The 25,291-nt window shown below is 41.0% G+C and overlaps 1 protein-coding gene across 1 annotated transcript in view; it reads right to left on the bottom strand.

The window, feature by feature from the left end:
- Positions 1-11,784, bottom strand: part of PLBD1 (phospholipase B domain containing 1) — a 69,946-nt gene extending 58,162 nt beyond the window's left edge. Inside the window, exon 1 of the mRNA XM_021690604.2 lies at positions 11,740-11,784. The gene's annotated coding sequence lies outside the window, so the exon portion shown is untranslated. The remainder of the gene's footprint in view (positions 1-11,739) is intronic.
- Between the last annotated feature and the right edge of the window lie 13,507 nt (positions 11,785-25,291).

The raw sequence follows: 25,291 nt of genomic DNA, 5'->3' as shown, positions 1-25,291 counted from the left end.
CTGGGGGGAAGGGTGCTGTTGGCCCTTGCAACAAGCCACTATGCAAGTTCTTCAGACTTTTTACTTCTTTGGGTAGGAACTAATTCAACATTATTACAATTCTTATTCCAATGTGTTATTCTTGAATAAGCCGGTTGCCCTTTTATTGCAGTGTGTCTTTCAATTTTCCAAACCAAGTTTTTGAATATTTTAAAATATTTTCCTCTCCCAGACGCAGAGATCTTACAATTTTTTGGCTTTGAAGACTATGGTCTATGTCTACTCGAGACCTCAAAAGCCACATGTTTTACTCTTTGATCTTTCAATATTTTCATTTTTCTTCCCTTGAGCATTAAGCCTTAGATTCTTGGAATAAATAGAGTGATGGAAGATTTACTAGATTAAATATTTTCTCAGAAGAAAAATGTGTAGGGTAATGTTTTAGCTTATTATCCAACTATTCCGTATATTTATGTCTGTAACTAATTTTTCTTTTCTTTGGTATTCTTTCCCTCCATCATTGTGTGTAGGTTGTGTTGGTAGTTAAACTTACCAATTGGTCTATAGGTGTCAGAATAGAGAATTTAAATTGCTACAGAACCAAAGAAAGGGTAGGTATTCCCCAGAAATCCTGGGCTTGGGCTTGATGCCTGTAGAGCTCATTTTGATTGCTTAGAACACAGTTCTGTACTGTTTGCCCATCCTTTCTTCTACTCACTTGCCTGCCCTTTATATAAGCTGCCACTCATTATAATTTCCACACTGCAAGTGTCTTGTAAATTGGGTACACAAAAGAGGGGCTGTCCCGGTCAGTGATTTTAGTAAGTAAGGTCACTGACATCTCTTAGCTTTAGGGTCATGGCATGCGGGTGCGATGGACATCAAGAGATGAGAGATAAGAGAGAAGTTTCTGTACAAGTTGAATACTGATTCAGTGGCTTATTATTATTATTTTTTCTACAGATGACAAACATGAACTTTTTACCCTGCTGATAGGCATTTTATCCCCACTTTTCCTTCCAAAGAGGCCGAAAAAGTCACTCCTAAATACTTTCAGGGCGCTGAGCATTTTCTGCATTGTTTAAGGATGTAATTTGGTGCCTGACAGCTCTTTTCTCAAAATGTTTCTAAACCTCTTTTTCCTGTCTCTTTCCTAAATTAAGTGGCTACATCCTGGAGTGGTTACCACCAGCTTCCTCTACTTATTTTTTTCTCTACTGTTAATATTTTAGCATCATCTTCATTCTACAGACAGAAGTACAAATGCCAAATAAAAACAATTGCAAACAGAACCATTTCTTAGTGGCGCCTAACCTTGACTGTAGATGGGAAATAGTCCTGCGATAAATGTCCCTGCTTTTCTTTCAGGTTATAAGAAAGAACTTAAGCCTGATGGGTATGTAACAATGAATAAATGAAAAATGCTTGATAAATGTTTGATATATCTGGCTGCTACTGACATTTTTAAACAAAGACAATAAGAAGAAAATTTTAGGCAGTTAAAATGGCTAGGAATTAACATTATTAAGCCAGGTCAAAACTCCAGAAAATGTTACTAGGGAGAGATCCTATTTCAGTCTAGTTGAGTAAATACTAGATGAGCATCTCCTGGATACAGGAAATTGAGTTATAAATTGTACATATTAATTTTCCAGACAACTGTAGGCTGAGAGTGGTGCCAAGAGAAATTTGAATACGCTCTCTGTTGGGAAACACATCCTGTTTGCTGTTCATTGGCTTCTGTTAAATAATAAAAATTCAACTGAGTAAATTTAAAGATCAAACTGGCTTTATTCAACAATTCATGAATTGAGCAGCATCCCATCTAGCAGATAGAAAAGAGCTCCACTGAGCTGTAGAAAAAGAAAGGCTTTTAAAGGCAGAAAGGGGGGACACCTGGGTGGCTCAGTCGGTTAGGCGTCTGCCTTCGGCCTGAAGAATGGGGAAGACATAATAGAACCATCAAGAGGGACATCTTTCACCCAGTTTGGTAATTTAAGATCCCAAATTCAGTAATCAAACTGCCTGTGTTCTCAGTTGGATTCTGCAACTTAGGGGCAGCTTGGCCTCAGTGCTTCCACTGGCAGGACTAGATTTTCTCAAGTGGAGAACAAAGGCAAAAGAAATATAGAAAAAATATTACATTTCCTTTGCAGCCCATTGACAAGTACTTAAGACAGGTAGGGTAACCTTCCTCCAGGAACTCAACTGCCTCGATTGTTAATACTTCACTAAGGGCAAAGGCAAACTTAGTTTGACATTGGTCCGACCTCCAGGATCCTGTACATCTTCTCTAACATATAAAAATCCCTTTGGAGGGCTAGTATCCAAAATCTATAAAGAACTTATCAAACTCAACACCGAAAGGAAAAATAGTCCAATCAAGAAATGGGCAGAAGGCATGAACAGACATTTTTCCAAAGAAGACATCCAAATGGCCAACAGACACATGAAAAAGTGCTCAACATTGCTTGGCATCAGGGAAGTCCAAATCAAAACCTCAATGAGATACCACCTTACATCAGTCAGAATGACTAAAGTTAACAAGTCAGGAAACGACAAACGTTGGCAAGGGTGCGGAGAAAGGGGAACCTTCCTACACTGTTGGTGGGAATGCAAGCTGGTGCAGCCACTCTGGAAAACATTATGGAAGGTTCCTCAAAAAGTTGAAAACAGAGCTACCGTACGACCCAGCGATTGCACTACTGGGTATTTACCCCAAAGATACAAATGTAGTGATCCGAAGGAATATGTGCACCCCAATGTTTATAGCAGCAATGTTGATTTTGTTCATTTTTGTTTCCCAAGTGCCTGGAGGAGGGATAAAGCCAGAATCAGACCTAGGCCTCCCAGCTCCAAGCTTTCTACTGGGAAGGACCGCTTCCAACTCTGCAAAGGTGAATCCTTCAGACACCACCTCTCGCTTATTCTCCCTGCCCCATCTTTTGCTATCATCCTCAGTATCTCTATTAAACATATTGCCTAAAATAAAAATTATAAGCTGTCCAGGAAAAAAAATCCCTTTGGAAACTTCCTTTATCTCTACCTTCCCCTCACCAAGATATATGTTAGCATTCATCCTCCAAGCATATGGCCCACTGATACTCATCTAAAGGGTCTCATGACTCATGGTTTACTAGACAGTAGTTAGCAACCTTATCCTAACAGCTGCTAGCCCCAAGGTCCTGGAAACCTTGCTTCCAAATTCCTGAGAGACTAACACTATCCCTAACCCCCTCCCAACTTGAAAGTCTATAATCAGTCACTCCTCACAACCCCAGGGTAGTTCTTTCTGCCCACGAGTCTTGTCCCGTGTTTTAACAAAACCACCCTTTTTGCACTGAAGATGTCTCAAGAATTCTTTCTTGACTGTTTGCTCCCAAACCCCAACATTTCACATTTTCTTTCTGCTTCCTCTTCTTGCACCATGACACAGGTGCATTTCTCAACCTGCATGCTTCATAGCACAGGGTAGATTGATTCCTTGCTGTGGTTGATAACCATTTAAAGCCCTTGTAGGTGCTTTTCTGCTCAGTGCTTGCTACCCAGCAACTTGGTTGGAACACTATGTGAACAAAAATTACATAACAGAAGCAAAGTTGCATAAAAACCATAATGGCCATCTTCATTGCCAAATACATTGAGCAATGATTTTCTACATCCTGATAACTCCTCTTGAATGATGAGTCATGATTTTAAAAATCGGCTGTGAAAAACAAGTGACTCAGCGGCAATCTATTAACAGTCCCGGAGCCCATCCTCTTACTGTTTATCTTCTAGAGAATGATCTTCCTAACTATGCTTAGGTAGTGTGGGATCTTTGGCTGAGCTAAACCAGAATTCATGTTGGATGTGTCTGATGCATGCATGAGCCTGTAGGTTGCCATCTACGTAAGTTGGTTTGTATTGAGGAAGAAAGCTGGAGAAGTAGGTTTGTGTGGGGGCACTTGGGGGAAAGCAGAGTGTGGGGGAGAAGGAAAAGGGAGAGGGAGAAAAGCATGGCATCTCCACCATAACTTGCCTGCCTTGTTAACTTGATTTGAGCTCTTGGAAGAGAAGGGGCTTTAGACAGAGGCAGAAAAAGCGAATTTCAAGGAGTTTGTGAGACTTGGGGCCATTAGATCATTGTTTTGATGCCCAGATGACAGCAGGAGCCATGGAGAAGGGGGTGGGGGGAAGAGAATGATTTCCTTGTCAGCATGGCCTCCACTAAGTACAAACTGCAGGGAGGGCCAAATTGCATTGACACTGTGAAGATAAAATGCATCGTATGGTAAAACCCCACCATCATGCTATGAGCAGAGTCCAAAAATGAAACAGTTTAATACAAGGGACCTGTTTTTGCAAGTTTAATGAATTGGAAGTGTGGCTGGGAGAAGGATGGGCCTCAATTGCCAGTGGTTTCAGAAACTGAGTTTGTTTCACTGCATGCATATTTGTATGTAAGTTGTTATATGTCCAAATGGATACAATTTTTAAATGGGGGTGGGGAAGGGGAAGCCAGCTAAGCAAAGGAAAGAATTATGTGAGTGTATTATAATGGATGTTTCTGTATTGTAGGATTTGGGGTGATTTTTCCCCCCATGTCGGTATTTTTGAAAATTTTTATGACCAGAAGTTTTCTCAGCTAAAAATTATATTTTTATTTTAAAATATCCATAGGAAATCTCATTTTATATAAAAAAGTTAAAATATTTGAAGGTGTCCTCACTGAACAAATCCTCTAAATAGACTGTAACTAGAATCCGGAGTTTTAAATTGGCTATTATATACTTTGAAACATAAAATATATATATATATATATTTTTTAAAGATTTATTTATTTATTTGAGAGAGTGAGAATGAGAGAGAGTACATGAGAGGGGGGAGGGTCAGAGGGAGAAGCAGACTCCCTGCCGAGCAGGGAGCCCGATGCGGGACTCGATCCCGGGACTCCAGGATCATGACCTGAGTCGAAGGCAGTTGCTTAACCAACTGAGCCACCCAGGCGCCCCATAAAATATATTTTAGATCAAGCTTTCTCACTTTAAATGAACGTATTGATTAAACAGTTCAATTCATGTTATTTTTGGACCCACTGTTACACTTTTTTTCAAAGCCTCTTCAGTGCCAAAAGCAACAGTTGGGTGTAAAATCATCTAGGAAGCATTTTCAAAACGCTCATGTTTGCTTCACGCCCCCCTATCAATCTGATCTTATCTGGACTGGGATTTTAAAAACTTCCCAGAAGATTCAAGTTCCCCCTAGCCATCCAAAGAACCTATCATCATTCCTAATGTCATGCAATTATGAAATAAATTGGTACAGCTGAAGCACTTGTAAGTGTTACCTTTTTTTTTCTTTTTATAAAAGGGGGTTTTCTATTCCCAATTCCTGTAAAATTCTGTGTATACAAATGTTGCCAATTGTATTCCTTCTAGAATTCAAACTAACCTTTAGATGAGAGCTAATCGCAGTAGAAAAATATCTTTTTAGTTTTAATTTTTTTTTTACTTTATTGTATTCCAATATACAAACTGAAATATACTGAAGGAAACCAGAATGTTACCCCAAAACAGGCCTCTTTGAAATAAAAATTATTTTGAGCTGAAGGCAATTAAGAAGTCGTAAACACAGAAAAAGGGCCTCCTTTTCTGCGTGAAGGCAGGAAATAAATCCTTTTACTGGCGACAGACTTTTATCGGCCCAGAGAGAGCACCAGAAGAATTTGCAAACAAACCTTGTTAAACTAACTCTTAGGTAAGAAAGATAAGGACCCCCTCATCCTAGTTCTAAACCCCTTTGTCTTGTCAACTGTTCACAAATTCATTGTTTCTTTGTCCAATAGGTATAAAAGCTTCCTGTTCTGGTCACTTCTTCGGGTCTTCATTCTCTTGTGAAGGCTTCCATGTACATATTCAACAAAATTTGTGTGCTTTTCTCTATTAATCTGTCTTTCTCAGTTTAATTTTCAGACTCGGGCAGGGACCCTCAGACGGTCAAGGAAAAGGTTTCCCTCCTCTACAATATCACCATGGAAAATACAATTTATACAACTAAAATGCAGCTTAGGGGCGCCTGGGTGGCTCAGTCAGCTCAGCAACCGACTCTTGGTTTCTGCTTAGGTCATGATCTCTGGGTTGTGAGATTAAGTCCGGTGTCCGGCTTCACGCTCAGCACAGAGTCTGCTTGAGATTCTCTTCCTCACCCTTTTCCTCTGCGCCTCCCCCTGCTCATGCTCTCTCTCTCTCTTAAATAAATAAAATCTTAAAAAAAAAAAAAAAAGTGGCAAGAGTGGGCATCCTTGTCTTGTTCCTGACCTTAGAGGAAGAGTTTCAGTTTTTCATTGTTGAATATGATGTTAGCTGTGAGCTTTTCATATAGAGCCTTTGTTATGTAATTTCCTTCTATTTCTGCTTTGTTGCAAGTTTTTAATCATGAGAGTATGTTGAATTTTGTCAAGTGCCTTTTCTGCATCTATTGGGATGATCAGGTATTTTTTTCATTTACCCTGTTAATGTGATGTATCACATTGATTGATTTGCTTATATTCAACTGAACTTGCATCCTAGGGAAAATTCCTACTTGGTCAAGGATCTGATCCTTTTAATACGCTGTTGATTTAGTTTGCTCATATTTTGTTCAGTATCTTTTCCATCCCTTCCTTTCAGCCTCTGTGTGTCCTTAAAGCTAAAGTGAATTTCTTATAGGCAGCATAAAGTCGGGTCTTGAATAAAAAAACATTTTTTTTGTCCTTTCAACCACTCTATGGGTTTTGATTGGGGATTTTAATGTATTTACTTTAAAGTAAAGAGAGAAGTTCTTCCTATTGCCATTTTATTAATTGTTGAATATCTGTCTTGTAGCTCTTTTGTCCTGTCCTTTCTCTCTTGCTGTCTTCCTTTGGGCTTCATTGATTTTATTATTATTATTATTATTTTCAGTAGCATGCTTTGATTGCTCTCTCATTTCCTCACTTTCTTTTGTGTCTTCCTTCTTTCCTTCTTTCTTTCTTTCTTTCTTTTCAGAGAGGGAGAGTGAGTGAGGAGGGGGAGGGGTAGAGGCAGAGGGAGAGAGAGAACCCTAAGCAGGCTACACATCCAACATGGAGCCTGACGAGGAGCTCGATCCCATGACCCTGAGATCATGACCCAAGCTGAAATCAAGAGTCCGATGCTCAGTCGACTGAGCCACCCAGGTGCCTCTCTTTTGTGTGTTTTGTGTATTTCTGTAGGCATTTTCTTTGTAATTACCATGGGGCTTACATAAAACTTCTTATACTTTTAACACTCTGTTTTAAGTTGATAAAAACTTAACTTCAATCACAAGACTCTTTACTTTTATGTCTCTTCCCCAAACACTTTATGTTATTGATGTCAAATTTTACCTCTTTTTATTGTGTATCCACTTCATGTATTTTTATAGTTTTTTTATAGTTTTTATAGTTATAGTTTTTTATACTTTTGTATTTTAACTTCTACACTTGAACTAAAAGTGATTTATACACCACCATTACAGTATTACAGTATTCTGCATTTCTCTCTATATTTACCTTTACCAGCAAGTTTTACAGTTCATATGCTTTTGTGTTGCTGTTTAGAATCCTTTTGTTTCAAGTTGAAGAACTCCCTTTAGCATTTCTTGTAAGTCTGCTTTAGAAATTTTCTCTTTGTCTTTAGCTTTTGACAGTTGGATTATAATGTGTGTCAGTGTGGACTTTTTTAGATTCATCCTTTTTTTGAAGACTTTTGGGCTTCTTGGAGTTGGATGTCCATTTCCTTCCCTAAATTTGAAAGTTTTTGACCATAATTTTTTTGTTTTTTGTTTTTTTTTAAGATTTTATTTATTTGACAGAGAGAGAGCACATGCACAAGTCAGGAGAGGGGGCAGAGGGAAAAGCAGGCTCCCTCCTAAGGAGGGAGCCTGACTCGGGGCTCAATCCCAGGACTCTGGGATCACGACCTGAGCTGAAGGCAGATGCTTATCCAACTGAGCCACCCAGGTGCCCGACCATTAGTTTTTAAAATAGCTTTCTGCTCCTTTCTCTCTCTCTTCTTCTGGGATTCCCCTACTATTGGTCCACTTGATGCTCTACCATCCTGTTTCTTTTTCACAAATGATATATGTATATTTTATTTTCCCTTTTTAGCTGAAAGGTATCATACTAAATACTCTTTTACACATTGCTCTTTTCACTTAAAGATACATCCACAGCAGTTCATAGAGACCATTATTTCTTATAGCATTTTCTGGATTACCACAGTTTATTGAACAGTTTCCAATGTATGGGCATCTAGGTTTTTTCCAATATTTTGCAATTACAAACAACCCTGCAATGTGCATATATATTTTCATATTGTTATAGGTGTATCTTCCAGGTAAATTCCTAGCAGTGGGATTGCTGGGTCAAAAGTATTTACATGTGTATTTTTGTTATGCTTACTTGTTTGCTGAATCCTCCTCCAAAAGGGTGTACCAGTTTGTATTTCCACCACCAAATAAGAGAATGCCTGCTTCCACAAAGTCTTATCGACAGAATAAGTGCTAATCAAATAGTGTTTTTTTTTTTTTTTGCCATACAAAATTTTGTATCTCTGCATAGTCACATTTATAAGTATTTAATGTATTGCCTCTGGATTTTGATAATTTAATAATTTTTATAATTTCAAAGCTTTTCCCTATGTTAATGTTAAAGAAGAGTTCACTTTTTTTCTATTCTAATCCTTGTATAGCTTCCTTTTTTACTTTTATTTTCCTAATGCATTTGAAGTTTACTCTTATGTTCAGCATTAGTCATGGATATAATTTTATTTTTTCCAAATGGCCAATCAGTTGTCTCAGCATCATTTATAACCAAAGTCCATCTTCATCCCAAATTATTTGAGATGCCATCTTTGTCATATACTAATTTCCATGTTTACTTGGGTTTATTCTATTCCATCAGTCTATCTATTTATGTTCCAATCACCACACTGTTTTATTTAGAGAGGCTTTACAATATATTTTAATATTTGGTTGAGCTAGTCCCCTTTGTTTTTGTTTCTTTTTGTATTTTCCTATCCTTGCAATTTTTATTTTTTTATATGAACTTTAGTAAAAACTTGCCTAACTCCATAAAACTTTTGTTGCTATTTTATTGAAATTGTGTTAATCTTATGTTAGTTTGGGGAGAACTAATATCCTTATGATGTTGGGTCATCTTATCCAAGACCATGGTTTCCAGGAATACTTTTTACCATCTCAGTAGCAAGTCATATTGAAACTATCATTCACTCAACACTTACTGTACATTTAACATGTGTCAGGTTCTGTGTCGGGCATTGGAGATGTGGTGAGGAAAATAGTTTTAAATTTCACATAAATACATAAATGAAAGTGCATGTGTGTCTCCATTAGAGTTAAACTATACGTGTCAAAGTAGCTAAGTCTTTAGGTCTATGGTGTTAAATCTGGTGAGGGTTTACTATGGTTCTATTTTATTTCACAGTTTTCTAAACTAACCTCTTTGCTATGTAATGGTTTGCTTTGAAAAGGACTGAACTGGCATCATTGGGTGACTGAAGTTTCAATGGGTCCACCTTGCATCACAGTGGACCTACTTAGGCATTTTTTTTTTTTTTTTTTTGGAGAGACAGCGATAGTGACAGAGATAGCGAGAGAGAGCATGAGCAAGAGGCAGGGTGAGGGAGAGGGAGATGCAGACTCCTCGGTGAGCAGGGAGCCAGACGTGGGGCTCTATCCCTGGACCCTGGGATTATGACCTGAGCTGAAGGCAGACACCTAGCCAATTGAGCCACCCAGATGCTCCCTACTTAGGCATTCTTAACAGCATTACAGTTACCAGTTCAACCCAGTTGACTAAATGCCTGCACGAGTCCAGCTGTCTGTTTTGTCCGTGCCTCCACTCCACCAGCTGAGCTCTGATGGAGAAAACCAATCAGCAGAAAAGTTTGGTGCCATTAGGCATTCATAAATCTCAATCTGGAATGGCCCCTCAACTCGGCCTAGGCATGCTATTGTTTCTTTGATCACTTTGCTTTCTCCCTTCCACAAAGACTACTTCAAACTCTATTCACTCTCTCCAAATTTCTCCTATAATTTTCCTTGTTCTGAGCAGATGACCCCCTCTCCTACTGCAGAGAGAAAGTAAAAGTCATAAAGTGGGAACTCATCTTCCCTTCAGCAACTTTACATAAGTATCTGGATTTCCACTCATCTCCGTTCTAGCCTGTTCCGGTAAAGGAGGAGCACTTCCTCTCATTATCTAAGGTCGATCTCTCCAATGTGTCTGATCCTCCTGTCATCCTTCCCATTTTCACTCTTAATTCAACTAATGCTATCAACTCTTTCTCTCTTCTCTCTCTTTGGCCTCTCTCTTTATTCTTTCATTTTTGCAAAACATGTAAACCTGCTGAAACCATCATTAGAAACAAACCCAACAAAATCCTTCATCTTATTTTCCCTTCTAGCAATGGCCATATGTCTCACCTCTTCTTCATAGCCTAATTTCTTAAGTCATTTGATTTTGTAAGGCTAACTAGAGACACTCCTCATGGATGCAGAAGTGTATAGTCACTGCGAAGTGGAAGAGCTTGAAGAAAATATGGAGACAGCTGTAGACCACCACAGTGTACGTGGGCTTTGTGGCTAGATTTAATCCAAGGGGCAGGGGCCATAGGTGACACATGAGATCTGCCAGCCTGTGATGAACTGGGCAATATGAGCAATACGGCATATGTGTGGGTCTGGAATCAGTTTCTTTATTTGAAAATTTTAAATGACAACATTTACTTTGCAGCATTGTTCTGGGGATGAAATGACCTAATGGGTGTAAAGCTACTTGTCACGGTACATGCCCAATAAATTTTACCTATTATTATTTTTGCAATTGTAATTATGTTGTCAGATGGGCAGATCTGCCCAACCAAATATGAAAGCATACATATTCAACACAGAAATAAATGTAAAGTAATACAGCTGTCTTGGAACTATATGTTGGCTAGTGCTTTAGACATTCATTCATTCATCATTCATTCATCAGGAAACATGTATCAGAAACTTTGCCAGGAATTAGGGATTACAAAGAAGAGTAAAACAAAATCTGTTGTCAATGACCTCTCAGTTTTAGGACAGTCAAAGCATAAGCATGTAATTATAATATAGTGTGCTAAGTGCAGTGATTGATCAACCTAGGGTATTTTGGGAGTTCAAAGAAGGAAGCATACAGCTTGGGCTCAAGTACATCCTGGAGCTGGTTCTTAAAGTGAGTCGATAGATGTTAGCAGAAGAAAGAGAGGAGGGGCAGGAAGGGAGAAGATTTGAAAGTCCCTCGGTCCATGCAGTTCAACTCAAAGACTGGAATCTCGTGCTTTGTTTGATTTTAAAAAATTGTACTCCTAAAAAGTTATTTGAAATTCATTGGCCTATTTGAATGATATGTAAAGAACAAGGTATTACATGATAATAGGAGGATGAGTCAAAACTTTTTTGCATTGGGAGTGGAACATACCAGGAATTGCTGTAGGCAGAGTGACACAATGTTATTTGAAGGAACCTGGTTCTCGGAGCCCAGAGAAGCTACCACCACTGATAAAACTACCTGGGTGATGTCACCATGGTTCTCAGCTTTAATGGTGCTGGAAGTTGACCGCCGGCTAACCCCTTGAGGATGACCAATCCCTTGAGGACTGGTTCAATTTAAAAATTAGAGATAAATTTATAGGCTACAAGACATTCACTAATAATCAGAAATATGAAATTTGTACAGACTCAAATACTCACCCTGTCATGACTGGTACATTTCTTCAGACGGGCATGCTAAGTACTTGTCTCTTGGGATCCTGAAATCAGAACAAAAGGAGTTAGCTGGAGTGGGCTGCTCCCTCTGGTTCACACAAGGGGCTGAGCAATATGGGCTCAATTTCCTGTTCTGATTATTCAAAAACTTAATCTATTTGATTTCATAGATTCACACATTCTCATTGTTGAGGTTATTTGAAAGATGAGATCTGGAGACAGGGGCAGGTCTTAGGCTGAGAAACACCTAACGAGACTGCATTTTGAAATAGGTACAAACAACACATGCTCAGCCAGTGTCGTGAACTGAAGTCATGGTAAGACTTCAGGGGAAAGAAATTTGCATGGGAGAATATGCCTGCCAAATGATCAATGCAATATTGGCTATGAGAGTGAAGTATCTCTGAATCTGTGAGAGCTAGGTAAATTATATTCATGGAAATTCAGAGTATTATTCATATTATCCATTTACATAAAATAATTAGATGTCGATGCATAGAAAAAAGGTATGGAAGTACACATAAAATATTATGAGTGGTTTTCCTATATAAAAAAACATATATGGAAACATGTGTTTTTATTTTCTTTTTGCCTTATCTGTGATTTCAAGATTTTCTGAAATAAAGATGTGCTATTTATGCAGTAAAGAATCATAAATTAGAAAAAATTCGCATAAGAGATAAAAGACTGAATGTCTTCCACACTCTCTGGAACAACTATTATTAATGTAGCATGGATGACATTAGACACCAACAAGTGAAGACCATGAGTAACACTGTGGAGGAGAGTGGAAAGAGGGATCATTCAAAGGAGCATGGAGGGTAATGATGCTACAGAGAAAGGGATTTCTTTTCAGTCTGGATGAAAAACTGGAAAGGACTATTTTTAGTAGAGGAATTTGAAAGGTTCCTCCCATTGGCACAGCCAGCACCAAAAATGTTTCCTCTTGCATAGGATAATAATAATCTGGGCACGCTTGATCAGAGCAGCAAGTACCAATACAATCAATTTGCCAAACTCTCACCAGTCGGGAACTCCAGTGGATGGTCCTAGACTCCTTTGGCAGTTGCCTTGGGCATTGTTCAGAACACATGAGACATGCTGTTACCGCATTAATCAGCTCACTGTATTTCAAGGGCAACCCAGCATCCTTGGCAATATGCCATCCCACCCAGGTCAATGGTGGCCTTTCTTTCTGTGCACGCAATCAGCTGTATCTACTGCAGGCTCAGTTGCTAGGGCTCTCTGGGGGTAAATTGGGTTTCTTTGCCCTTCCAGTGCTAGGACCAAAACTCTAGGAGCACTCTCTCCTTCTGTTGTCTCTGTCACAGTGCCTGACCCATCCCTTCTGGAGTCACAGACACATGTAATTCAAATGCTAGCTCTGCTTGGGAGATGCCCAGAGCTTTCATCTGCTTCACTAGAACTTTTGCCTCCTCAAAGGCACTTGCTGCTTTGATTCCCCGTCTTTCATGTGCCTTTTCTTTACTTGGCAGGATAAGGGATGGAGGCACTGTGCCAGGTGGGGAATAAAAGTCCTCCACACCCCCAAATCCCTACAAAGGCCTGGACCTCCTTCACATTCCTAGGGGTTGAATAAGCTTGCAACGTATCCATCACAGCTTCTGAGACAACTTGTGTCTTACCTGACCCCATGACTCCCAACACCTTATGGTGGTACCTGGGCCTTGAATTCTCTGTGGGTTCACTGCCCATCCTCTCCCTCACAAATGTCCCAGCAAAGCCTGCAAGGTGCCCCGCAACAGAGGCAAACCTTCACATGTTAGCAGTAGATCATCAATGTAATGGGCCCATTGTACTGATGTGAGGAAGGACAACAGAGACAGAGCTTGGGCTGCCATCCCATGACATTAGGTGGGGCTGTGAAGGTCACGCTGGGGAAGCCCTTGAGAGGCCCATTGTTGCCCCTCCCAGGTGAAGGCAAATTGATCTTGTGACTAGGGTGCCAACGGTTCTCTGAAAAAGGCCTTTGCTAAGTCCAGCACAGCTTAGTACACTCCTAGGACCCAGACCAATGTATTCAAGGTGGCGGCCATGTTGGGCACAGCCACATGGATGGGCGGCACTACCTTGTTCAGTTCTCAGCTGTCCACTGTCATCTGCCATGAAGCTTATTTACAGGCCATACTGGGCTATGGAAAGCACTCTGGGCAGGGAGTACAATACCCAGTTGCGGGAGTTCTTGGATAGTTTCTCCTATCTCCTTATGGCCCCAGGGAATTTATATTGTTTGACAGTTACCACCCCTCATGGGGGTGGCAGGCTTACTGGTTGGCATTTCCTCTGCGCACTGGCCTGATTACTCTAACCTAGAGGTGCAATTCACCAATACAGGTTTGCAGAATTTGGCTTTGGAGGGTATCAATGCCCAGTATGTTCTCTGGTATTGGAGAGATAAAAGTCTCATGTTTTTGGGCAGGGGTGGGGAACACCACATTTGCAGGGTCAAAAGGACCTTTCTGACCATAACTGTTTGCCCTCCATAATCATCGATGGCGCTGAGGGGCGGCCAGGAAACTTCTGAGGGTTACCATGTGCCAGCATCCACCAGAGCCATCACCCTTTTCTTATTTCTGGAGAACCAGTGAATAGTGAGCTCTGCATGAGGCTTCTGGTCAGCTCTCATGACCCTCACCTGGAGGTAATCTTGGCTTGCATCCTATCCCTGTGGCATGGGAGGCACCCACCCTCAATAAGATTGTATCCCTGAGTCCTCTGCTGGAGCAGGTGGGGCATCAGGGATGGCAGAGGCAAATGGGGCCGGTCTGAACTGTTGTTTTGGCTTTCAGGCTTTCTGCAGGACAGCCAACATGGCATTGGGTTGTTGGTCCATCTGTTCAGATGGGATCCCCGCCACAGTGAGGTCAAACCACACTTGTTTCCAGGTTACTTTCATTGGACCCTTTACAGCCTTTTGGCTTTTCCAGCTTCCTCTCTGTCTTGGGTCTTTTCCATAGCCCCATACTCGTTCCTGGGATTTGTCAGTCTCCCCCAGATCAGCAATGGATCAGCCAGCACCATCAATGTCTCTCTCACGACTGGGCTCAGCAGGGATATCAGCATCCCACACCAGATGCTGGGGTGGAGAATCTTAGTTTTCACTCCTGCAGTGAATGTGGCCTGATGAGGGCCTTCAAAGACAGGGGCGTGGATGGTCTGTCTCATTTCCAACTTCCTAAGAATTTCCTTTTCCTTTTCTTTTTCTTTTTCAACAGATCCTGCTTCAGGTTCATTTATACAAATAGCTCAGGAGGACACAAGCCCCTGCAAATAGCCCCCTGACACAAGCCCAGGGGTCACACCAGTCCTTCTCTCCTCACAGCAGCAGATAGAAGCCTCTACACTGGAGTCTTCTTTGGGGCCTGGGCCCCTTTAGGAGCCAGAGCCTCAAGAGCGGCCTGAGCCTTGGTTTGAGCCTTGGCCTTGGAATTTGGCCGGCAAGCCCATTTCCAGAGCATGGGGTAAGTGATGTAAGCAAGTTGGCCGAGCTCGCGGCTGCTCCCATTTGGGATCATGGCTTTATCAGGGCCTTGACAGCCTTGGCACATACCCTCAGAGCCTTGGCGTTGTTCGTCTCCATCTACTTTAGGCCCTTCTTATGTTTCTTTGCTAAGTGTAGGTTCCACAGGAAGTTGGGTCCACCCTCTTAAGAGATTCAGATCTTTGTGATGGGGTTTCTTGATGTCACTTCTGTGCCATTTTCGGCACTGGTTGTGGGTGGTGTGGTTCTTGGATTGGGCAATGTCTGTACTGAAGCTCCCGGCTCCCGAAGCACCTGGGACCAGAAGAGAAAGAGGAAGCTCTGAAAATTTCTTGTATCTCCTTTAAAGATGTCCAGGGGCCCAGGGGACCAAGGAGGTCCTCCTCATTGGGCTGAGCCTCCCTGCAGGCTAGACTAATCCGATCTCTAAAGAGTGAGGCCCGAGGGCAGTGGATGTGGTCTATGTTGCTCATTTTCCCTGCCTCTCCTAGCTGCGCTAACTACACCTGGAGACTTTTCTGGGCCTTTTCACAGGAACTAGGCAGCTATAGCAATAAGTTTGGCGGGAGTAGATTCTCTTTTCATGACCGTTCCCTGAATTGGGGGCTCCCCACTGGCTGGGGTTGCTGTTGCTGGGCTTGGGCTTTCCTTTGTGTTTGGGGTGGGATGGCGGGGGTGTTCCATCGGCTGCACTGTCGATCACCCCACCTCCCCGTCACTCTGCTTACCTTCCCAGGGGTGCTCTTTGCCCCAGCATGCTAGGTGCAGGTTCTCAAACAAGTGTGATAAAGCAGTTTTTGGGGTATCCCCATACTCACACACGGTCCCCAGGCCTCTAACCTATGGGACCACCTCCCCACAAAGAAGGGATCTCTGCCACCCACCCTCTGTTTTTGATTTTATTTTATTTTATTATGTTATGTTAATCACCATACATTACATCATTAGTTTTTGATGTAGTGTTCCATGATTCATTGTTTGTGTATAACACCCAGTGCTCCATTCAGTGTGTGCCCTCTTTAATACCCATCACCAGGCTAACACATCCCCCCACCCCTCTCCTCTAGAACCCTCAGTTTGTTTCTCAGAGTCCATCGTCTCTCATGGTTCGTCTCCTCCTCCATTTCCCCCCACTTCATTTTTGCTTTCCTGCTATCTTCTTTTTTTTTTTTTAAACATATAATGTATTATTTGTTCCAGAGGTACAGGTCTGCGATTCATCAGTCTTACACAATTCACAGCACTCACCATAGCACATACCCTCCCCAATGTCTATCACACAGCCACTCCATCCCTCCCACCCCCACCACTCCAGCAAACCTCAGTCTGTTTCCTGAGATTAAGAATTCCTCATATCAGTGAGGTCATATGATACATGTCTTTCTCTGATTGACTTATTTCGCTCAGCATAATACCCTCCAGTTCCATCCACGTCGTTGCAAATGGCAAGATTTCATTCCTTTTGATGGCTGCATAATATTCCATTGTGTGTGTGTATATATATATATATATATATACATACATATATATATGTATATATACATATACATATATATGTATGTATGTATGTATATATATGTATATATATATATATATATATATATACCACATCTTTTTTATCCATTCAGCTATCGATGGACATCTTGGCTCTTTCCATAGTTTGGCTATTGTGGACATTCCTGCTATAAACATCGGGGTGCACGTACCCCTTCGGATCACTACATTTGTATCTTTGGGGTAAATACCCAGTAGTACAATTGCTGGGTCGTACGGTAGCTCTATTTTCAACTTTTCGGGGAACCTCCATACTGTTTTCCAGAGTGGCCGCACCAGCTTGCATTCCCACTAACAGTGTAGGAGGGTTCCCCTTTCTCCGCATCCCTGCCAACATCTGTGGTGTCCTGACTTGTTAATTTTAGCCATTCTGACTGGTGTGAGGTGGTATCTCATTGAGATTTGGATTTGGATTTCCCTGATGCCGAGCGATATTGAGCACTTTTTCATGTGTCTGTTGGCCATTTGGATGTCTTTGGAAAAATGTCTGTTCATGTCTTCTGCCCATTTCTTGATTGGATCATTTGTTCTTTGGGTGTTGAGTTTGGGTAAGTTCTTTATAGATTTTGGATACTAGCCCTTTATCTGATATGTCATTTGCAAATATCTTCTTCCATTCTGTCAGTTGTCTTTTGGTTTTGTTGACTGTTTCCTTTGCTGTGCAAAAGCTTTTTATCTTGATGAAGTCCCAATAGTTCATTTTTGCCCTTGCTTCCCTTGCCTTTGGTGATGTTTTTAGGAAGAAGTTCCTGTGGCTGAGGTCGAAGAGGTTGCTGCCTGTGTTCTCCTTTAGGATTTTGATGGACTCCTGTCTCACATTGAGGTCTTTCAACCATTTGGAGTCTATTTTTGTGTGTGGTGTAAGGAAATGGTCCAGTTTCATTCTTCTGCATGTGGCTGTCCAATTTTCCCAACACCATTTGTCGAAGAGACTGTCTTTTTTCCATTGGACATTCTTTCCTGCTTTGTCAAAGATGAGTTGACCAAAGAGTTGAGGGTTGATTTCTGGGCTCTCTATTCTCTTCCATTGATCTATGTGTCTGTTTTTGTGCCAGTACCATACTGTCTTGATGATGACAGCTTTGTAATAGAGCTTGAAGTCCGGAATTGTGATCCCACCAGCTTTGCTTTTCTTTTTCAATATTCCTCTGGCTATTCGGGGTCTTTTCTGGTTCCATACAAATTTTAGGATTATTTGTTCCATTTCTTTGAAAAAAGTGGATGGTATTTTGATAGGGATTGCATTAAATGTGTAGATTGCTCTAGGTAGCATTGACATCTTCACAATATTTGTTCTTCCAATCCATGAGCATGGAACGTTTTTCCATTTCTTTGTGTCTTCCTCAATTTCTTTCATGAGTATTTTATAGTTTTCCGAGTACAGATTCTTTGCCTCTTTGGTTAGATTTATTCCTAGGTATCTTATGGTTTAGGGTGCAATTGTAAATGGGATCGACTCCTTAATTTCTCTTTCTTCTGTCTTGTTGTTGGTGTATAGGAATGCCACTGATTTCTGTGCATTGATTTTATATCCTGCCACTTTACTGAATTCCTGTATGAGTTCTAGCCGTTTTGGGGTGGAGTCTGTTGGGTTTTCCACATAAAGTATCATATCATCTGCAAAGAGTGAGAGTTTGACTTCTTCTTTGCCGATTTGGATGCCTTTGATTTCTTTTTGTTGTCTGATTGCTGTGGCTAGGACTTCTAATACTATGTTGAATAGCAGTGGTGATAGTGGACATCCCTGCCATGTTCCTGACCTTAGGGGGAAAGCTCTCAGTTTTTCCCCATTGAGAATGATATTCGCTGTGGTTTTTTCATAGATGGCTTTTATGATATTGAGGTAGGTACCCTCTATCCCTATACTCTGAAGAGTTTTGATCAAGAAAGGATGCTGTACTTTGTCAAATGCTTTTTCTGCATCTATTGAGAGGATCATATGGTTCTTGTTCTTTCTTTTATTAATGTATTGTACTACATTGATTGATTTGCGGATGTTGAACCAACCTTGCAGCCCAGGGATAAATCCCACTTGGTTGTGGTGAATAATCCTTTTAATGTACTGTTGGATCCTATTGGCTAGTATTTTGGTGAGAATTTTGGCATACATGTTCATCAAAGATATTGGTCTGTAATCCTCCTTTTTGATGGGGTCTTTGGTTTGGGGATCAAGGTAATGGTGGCCTCATAAAATGAGTTTGGAAGTTTCCCTTCCATTTCTATTTTTTGGAACAGTTTCAGAATAGGTATTAATTCTTTAAATATTTGGTAGAATTCCCCTGGGAAGCCATCTGGCCCTGGGCTTTTGTTTGTTGGGAGATTGTTGATTACTGCTTCAATTTGCTTAGTGGTTATAGGTCTGTTCAGGTTTTCTATTTCTTCCTGGTTCAGTTTTGGTAGTTGATACATCTCTAGGAATGCATCCATTTCTTCCAGATTATCTAATTTGCTGGCATAGAGTTGCTCATAATATGTTCTTATAATTGTATTTCTTTGGTGTTGGTTGTGATCTCTCCTCTTTCATTCATGATTTTATTTATATGGGTCATTTCTCTTTTCTTTTTGATAAGTCTGGCCAGGGGTTTATCAATCTTATTAATTCTTTCAAAGAATCAGCTCCTAGTTTCGTTGATCTGTTTTACTGTTCTTTTGGTTTCTATTTCATTGATTTCTGCTCTGATCTTTATTATTTCTCTTCTCCTGCTGGGTTTAGGCTTTATTTGCTGTTCTCTCTCCACCTCCTTTAGGGGTAGGGTTAGGTTGTGTATTTGAGACCTTTCTTGTTTCTTGAGAAAGGCTTGTATTGCTATATACTTTCCTCTTAGGACTGCCTTTCCTGCATCCCAAAGATTTTGAACAGTTGTGTTTTCATTTTCATTGGTTTCCATGAATTTTTTTAATTCTTCTTTAATTTCCTGGTTGACCCATTCATTCTTTAGTAGGATGCTCTTTAGCCTCCATGTATTTGAGTTCTTTCCGACTTTCCTCCTGTGATTGAGTTCTAGTTTCAAAGCATTGTGGTCTGAAAATATGCAGGGAATGATCCCAATCTTTTGGTACTGGTTGAGACCTGATTTGTGACCTAGGATGTGATCTATTCTGGAGAATATTCCATGGGCACTAGAGAAGAATGTGTATTCTGTTGCTTTGGAATGGAATGTTCTGAATATATCTGTGAAGTCCATTTGGTCCAGTGGGTCTTTTACAGTCTTTACTTCCTTGTTGATCTTTTGCTTAGATGATCTGTCCATTTCAATGAGGGGGGTGTGAAAGTCCCCCACTATTATTGTATTGTTGTCAATGTGTTTCTTTGCTTTTGTTATTAATTGGCTTATATAATTGGCTGCTCCCATGGTAGGGGCATAGATATTTACAACTGTTAGATTTTCTTGTCGGATAGACCCTTTAAGTAGGATATAGTGCCCTTCCTCATCTTTTATTATAGTCTTTTGTTTAAAATCTAATTTGTCTGATATAAGGATTGCCACCCCAGCTTTCTTTTGGTGTCCATTAGCATGGTAAATAGTTTTCCCCCCCTCACTTTCAATCTGAGGGTGTCTTTGGGTCTAAAATGAGTCTCTTGCAGACAGCATATTGATGGGTCTTGTTTTTTTATCCAATCTGATACCCTGTGTCTTTTGATTGGGGCATTTAGCCCATTTACATTCAGGGTAACTATTGAAAGATATGAATGTAGTGCCATTGTATTGCCTGTAAGGTGACTGTTACTGTATATTGTCTGTGTTCCTTTCTGGTCTGTGTTACTTTTAGGCTCTCTCTTTGCTCAGAGGACCCCTTTCAATATTTCTTGTAGGGCTGATTTCGTGTTTGCAAATTCCTTGTTTTTGTTTGTCCTGGAAGCTTTTGATCTCTCCTATTTTCAATGACAGCCTAACTGGATATAGTTTTCTTGGCTGCATATTTTTCTCATTTAGTGCTCTGAAGATATCATGCCAGTCCTTTCTGGCTGCCAGGTCTCTGTGGATAGGTCTGTTGCCAATCTAATGTTTCTACCATTGTAGGTCACAGGTCTCTTCTCCTGAGCTGCTTTCAGGATTTTCTCTTTGTCTCTGAGACTCATAAGTTTTACTATTAGATTTCAGGGTGTTGACCTATTTTTATTGATTTTGAGGGGTGTTCTCTGTGCCTCCTGGATTTTGATGCCTGTTTCCTTCCCCAAATTAGGGAAGTTCTCTGCTATAATTTGCTCCAATATACCTTCTGCCCCTCTCTCTCTTTCTTCTTTTCTGGGATCGCAATTATTCTAATATTGTTTCATCTTATGGTATCACTTATCTCTCGAATTCTGCCCTCATGATCCCGTAGTTGTTTATCTCTCTTTTTCTCAGCTTATTTATTTTCCATCATTTGGTCTTCTATATCACTAATTCTCTCCTCTGCCTCATTTATCCTAGCAGTTAGAGCCTCCATTTTTGATTGCACCTCATTAATAGCTTTTTTGATTTTGACTTGTTTAGATTTTAGTTCTTTTATTTCTCCAGAAAGGGTTTCTCTAATATCTTCCATGCTTTTTTCAAGCCCAACTAGTATCTTTAAGATCGTCATTCTGAACTCTAGTTCTGACATCTTACTAATTATTGATTAGGTCCCTTGCAGTCGGTACTGCCTCTTGTTCTTTTTGTTGAGGTGATTTTTTTCCATCTTGTCATTTTGTCCAGAGGAGAATAGATGAATGAGAGAACAAAATGCTAACAGGGTAACAACGTCCCCAGAAAATATACACTAAACAAATCAGAAAAGACCTGAAACCAGGGGGAAAGAAATGGAAAGAAAGAAAAAGAAAAAAAGAAAAAGATAAAACCAACCAAAACAAAATAAAACAAAAAAAACCAGAATATGACCAAATATGATCAGGCTGGTGCATAGATCAGTGCCACACACTAGATTTTGGGCGTATTTTGGTCTGTTAGAAGAAAGTGCCTCCCAAAATTATAAAGAAAGAAAAACTTACATATGTACAAAAATAAGGGTTAATACGATGAAGGGATGGAATATGACTGTAAAGATGAAAATTATAAAAGATTTTATAAAAGGAATTGATAAGATAAGAAGTTGGTTGAAAAAAGAAGAGGATTAAAAAAGGGGGGGAGAGAATGTGATTAGGCAGGAGACTAGAACAAAGCCATACACTAGAGATTTAGGGTATATTTTGGTCTGTTAGAAGAAACTGTATCCCAAAATTTTAAAGAGAGAAGAACTTATATGCACATACCAAAAATAAGGTTAAGTACTATAAAGGGATAGAATATGACTGTAAAAATGAAAAATAAAAAAGATTTTTTAAAAAAGGGATTGATAAGATGTTGGTTGAAAAAGGGAAAAAGAAAAATTAAAAAAAAAATTTTAAATTAACTTTGAAAGACCAAAGAATCATGGGAAAAAAGCCATGAATTCTATGTGCAGTATTCCCCTAGCACTGGAGTTCTGCCGTTCTCATTGATCGGTAAACTTGGTCTTGGCTGGCTGTTCTTGCTCATCTTCTGGGGGAGGGGCCTGTTGCCGTGGTTCCCAAATGTGTTTGCCGGAGGCAGAATTGCCCCGCCCTTGCCTGTCCAGTCTAAGGAATCAGCTCGGGTTTGCTCTTGGGAGCTTTTGTTCCCTGCAAACTTTCTGTACAGCTTTGGAGGCCAAGAGTGCAAATGGTGGCCTCCCAATCTCTGCCCCAGAGGAGCTGAGAACTTGGGGCCCCGCTCCTCAGTGCGTCCCCAGAGAAAAGCAGTCGATCACTCCCATCTCCCTGGTCTCTGGCTGCACTCTGTGCTCACCCGGCCTGTGACTGAGCATTTCTATCTCTGGCACCTGACCCGGCGTGGAGTCTCCAAACCCCGCAGATCCGTGCGGTGTGCTCCTGCACCACTCCTCCCAGGGTAGGAAGGGGAGTCTCCCCGGATCTGCCCCTTGTTCGGTCCCTGCTGGAAGAGCAGTGGCCCGACTGTGCCATAGATCATGGTTTATGGCAACACCGAGCTGAGAGCCCAGGCCTCGGCTCCGTTTCTGCAGCTGGCTTCCCCGCTCTGATACCTGGGAGCTCTGCTGCACTCAGGGACCCCCGGACTTTCTGTGACTCTGAGGGTCCTGAGACCACAGTGTCCCGTGAGGGTTCCACCTCCCCGCTTAGCCATTGGAGCGACGTCCCTCAGCAGACCGACTTCTAAATGTTCCAATTTTGTGCCCCGCTGCTCTATCACTTGCCAGAAGCGGCCGATGGAGGACCCCTCCCCCACCTTCTATCTTCCCAAATATCGCCTCGGATTCACTTCTCTGCACGTCCTGCCTTCCAGAAAGTGGTCGCTTTTCTGTTCAGAGAGTTGTTGCTATTCTTTTCTTCGATCTCCTGTTGTGTTCGTAGGTGTTCAGAATGGTTTGATCCCTATCCAGCTGAATTCCTGGGACCAGATGAAATTTAGGTCTCCTACTCCTCTGCCATCTTGCTTCGCCCCCTCCCGTCCTCTTGATGACCTCTGCCAACAGCATCTTACAGAGAATGACTGGTATATAGATACAATGGAATTAAATGAGAATCAGTGACAAAAAGGTGATGACAACCTCACCCAAACATTAAAAAAATTTAAAAACACACATTTAAATAACTCATGGATGACAGAAGAAATAAGAAGAGAACTTTGAAGATACTTAGAACTCAATGATACGGAAAATACTACTCCTCACCGCTTGTGGGATTTAGCCCTAGACTGTTGATCTGTTTCCCTCAGGGAAGCTGGGGGGTGGGGCTTCCCCTGTGCCTTAGGCATTTTACTTAGGCCACAGCATTTTTATTTTCTATCGAATGTATGTTAATTTATGAAATAGAACCTAGTACCTATCACTTTGTGAAATTCAAACTGAATTTTTAAGGGTCAGTTATCCACGTCAGCTTCTGATTTCAGCTAGAAGTTGTGTGACAATATATGACTGTTGTTAGTCACTGGGAGTCGGGGTTGGAGGAGTGCTGTCTTAGGACTCACTTTGAAGGAGTTTAGAAGTGCCAGTGAATGAAGTTATATGCTGGACACTTTCCCGCCTTTCTTAACAGAATTCCTTGAGAAAACTGAGCCCCGATGGCCAGAGACATTCTTTGTATGTAACAAATGAGTTAACCTCTCTTATGTGTCTGGAATGGATTTTAATTATGTACCATTTGGGGGAATTAAGAAAATAGTCACTTAAATAATTTTCTGCATTTCGTGGTTCAGATGTGGAACCTCAGTTGGAAAAGGCTGTGAGACACAGCCCTGACAATGCAGTAAATCCTGCACTGGCCCTCTGGGCCTTGGGCCCTCACACCTGGGCTCAGCTCAGGTGATCCTAGTCTTGGGGAAGAAGTAGGTGACCAATGATCAAGTAGAGCTGTGTGACAGGCCTAGACCCTGGACTGATGGAGTGCATGCTTGAGACATCCTTGAGCTCATGCTGAAGATTTCCCCTTGGCCTCAGGGCTACCCTTTGTTCTCCCTGCAAATCCTCTCCTTGACTTTGGAGCCAAGTGAAAACCATTCTGTTCTTTAGTATAGAACAGGACAAGTGTACAGGACACGGTTAAGAGTGGCCACTGGACTAAGGTTGAAACTGGAGTAAGAAAACAGAAACGTAGACATGATTCTTAGGGTATCATTTTAAAAATAATAAACACTAGCAACAAGTTCTGACTGTATTGCAAATAACTGTTCTAACAACCACCAGACAAACCACTAGCTTATGTAGATGTGTGGGCTTGTAGCCAAAGTCTTTACCCAACCCATGTTACATCTTAATTATGAGGATCCACAACGGTCTCCTTTAATATACAGAAGACCTCTGCCTTTTGTGGACTCAGTAATCATAATTTAAATTGTCAAAGCGAGGTTCCAAATACCCATGACATGTAGCCCTTAAGGGCTTCCCTGTGGTGCTGAGTTGGGTGAGGTCAGCTGATGGCCAAAAGTCCTAGCATCTCAGCACGACTTTGTAACTCTCTGTGTGGGTATGCATTTTGCAGGAGGAATTATTTGCTAAAATTAAATTTAGTGATTTTAAGGATTCACAAACATCTCAGGGCAGGCAGGAATCTCCTCTGATCTGATTCTTTCCATCTCCCACCCTGTAGAAATTTCTTAAAGTTCCTAAGCCTACTCCTAATTGCCATGCCCTTGAATTTTTAATTTAAATCTGGATTCTTTTTGTCCTCTGTAGTATTTGGCTCAAATGGGCGGTTCCCCATTTTCAAATATCCTCCCTTTTTTGATGTTACCTTTTGTGTTCTTTCACTAATTTTCATTGATCTTTCTTTTGCTTTCTTCCTCCTACAGGCAGGCAACCGCAGTTTACTCAGATCTCATCAAAGAGGTTCTGCCTGGCTGCCTTCTCCAAAACAACACTTCTCCAGGACATGTCAGCCCTTTTCCCTTCTTTTCTTTCTTTCTTTCTTTCTTTCTTTCTTTCTTTCTTTCTTTCTTTCTTTCTTTCTTTCTTTCTTTCTTTCTT

Source organism: Neomonachus schauinslandi, chromosome 5, assembly GCF_002201575.2.
Source record: "Neomonachus schauinslandi chromosome 5, ASM220157v2, whole genome shotgun sequence".
Lineage (NCBI taxonomy): Eukaryota > Metazoa > Chordata > Mammalia > Carnivora > Phocidae > Neomonachus > Neomonachus schauinslandi.
This window is presented reverse-complemented; position numbering and strand designations above follow the sequence as displayed.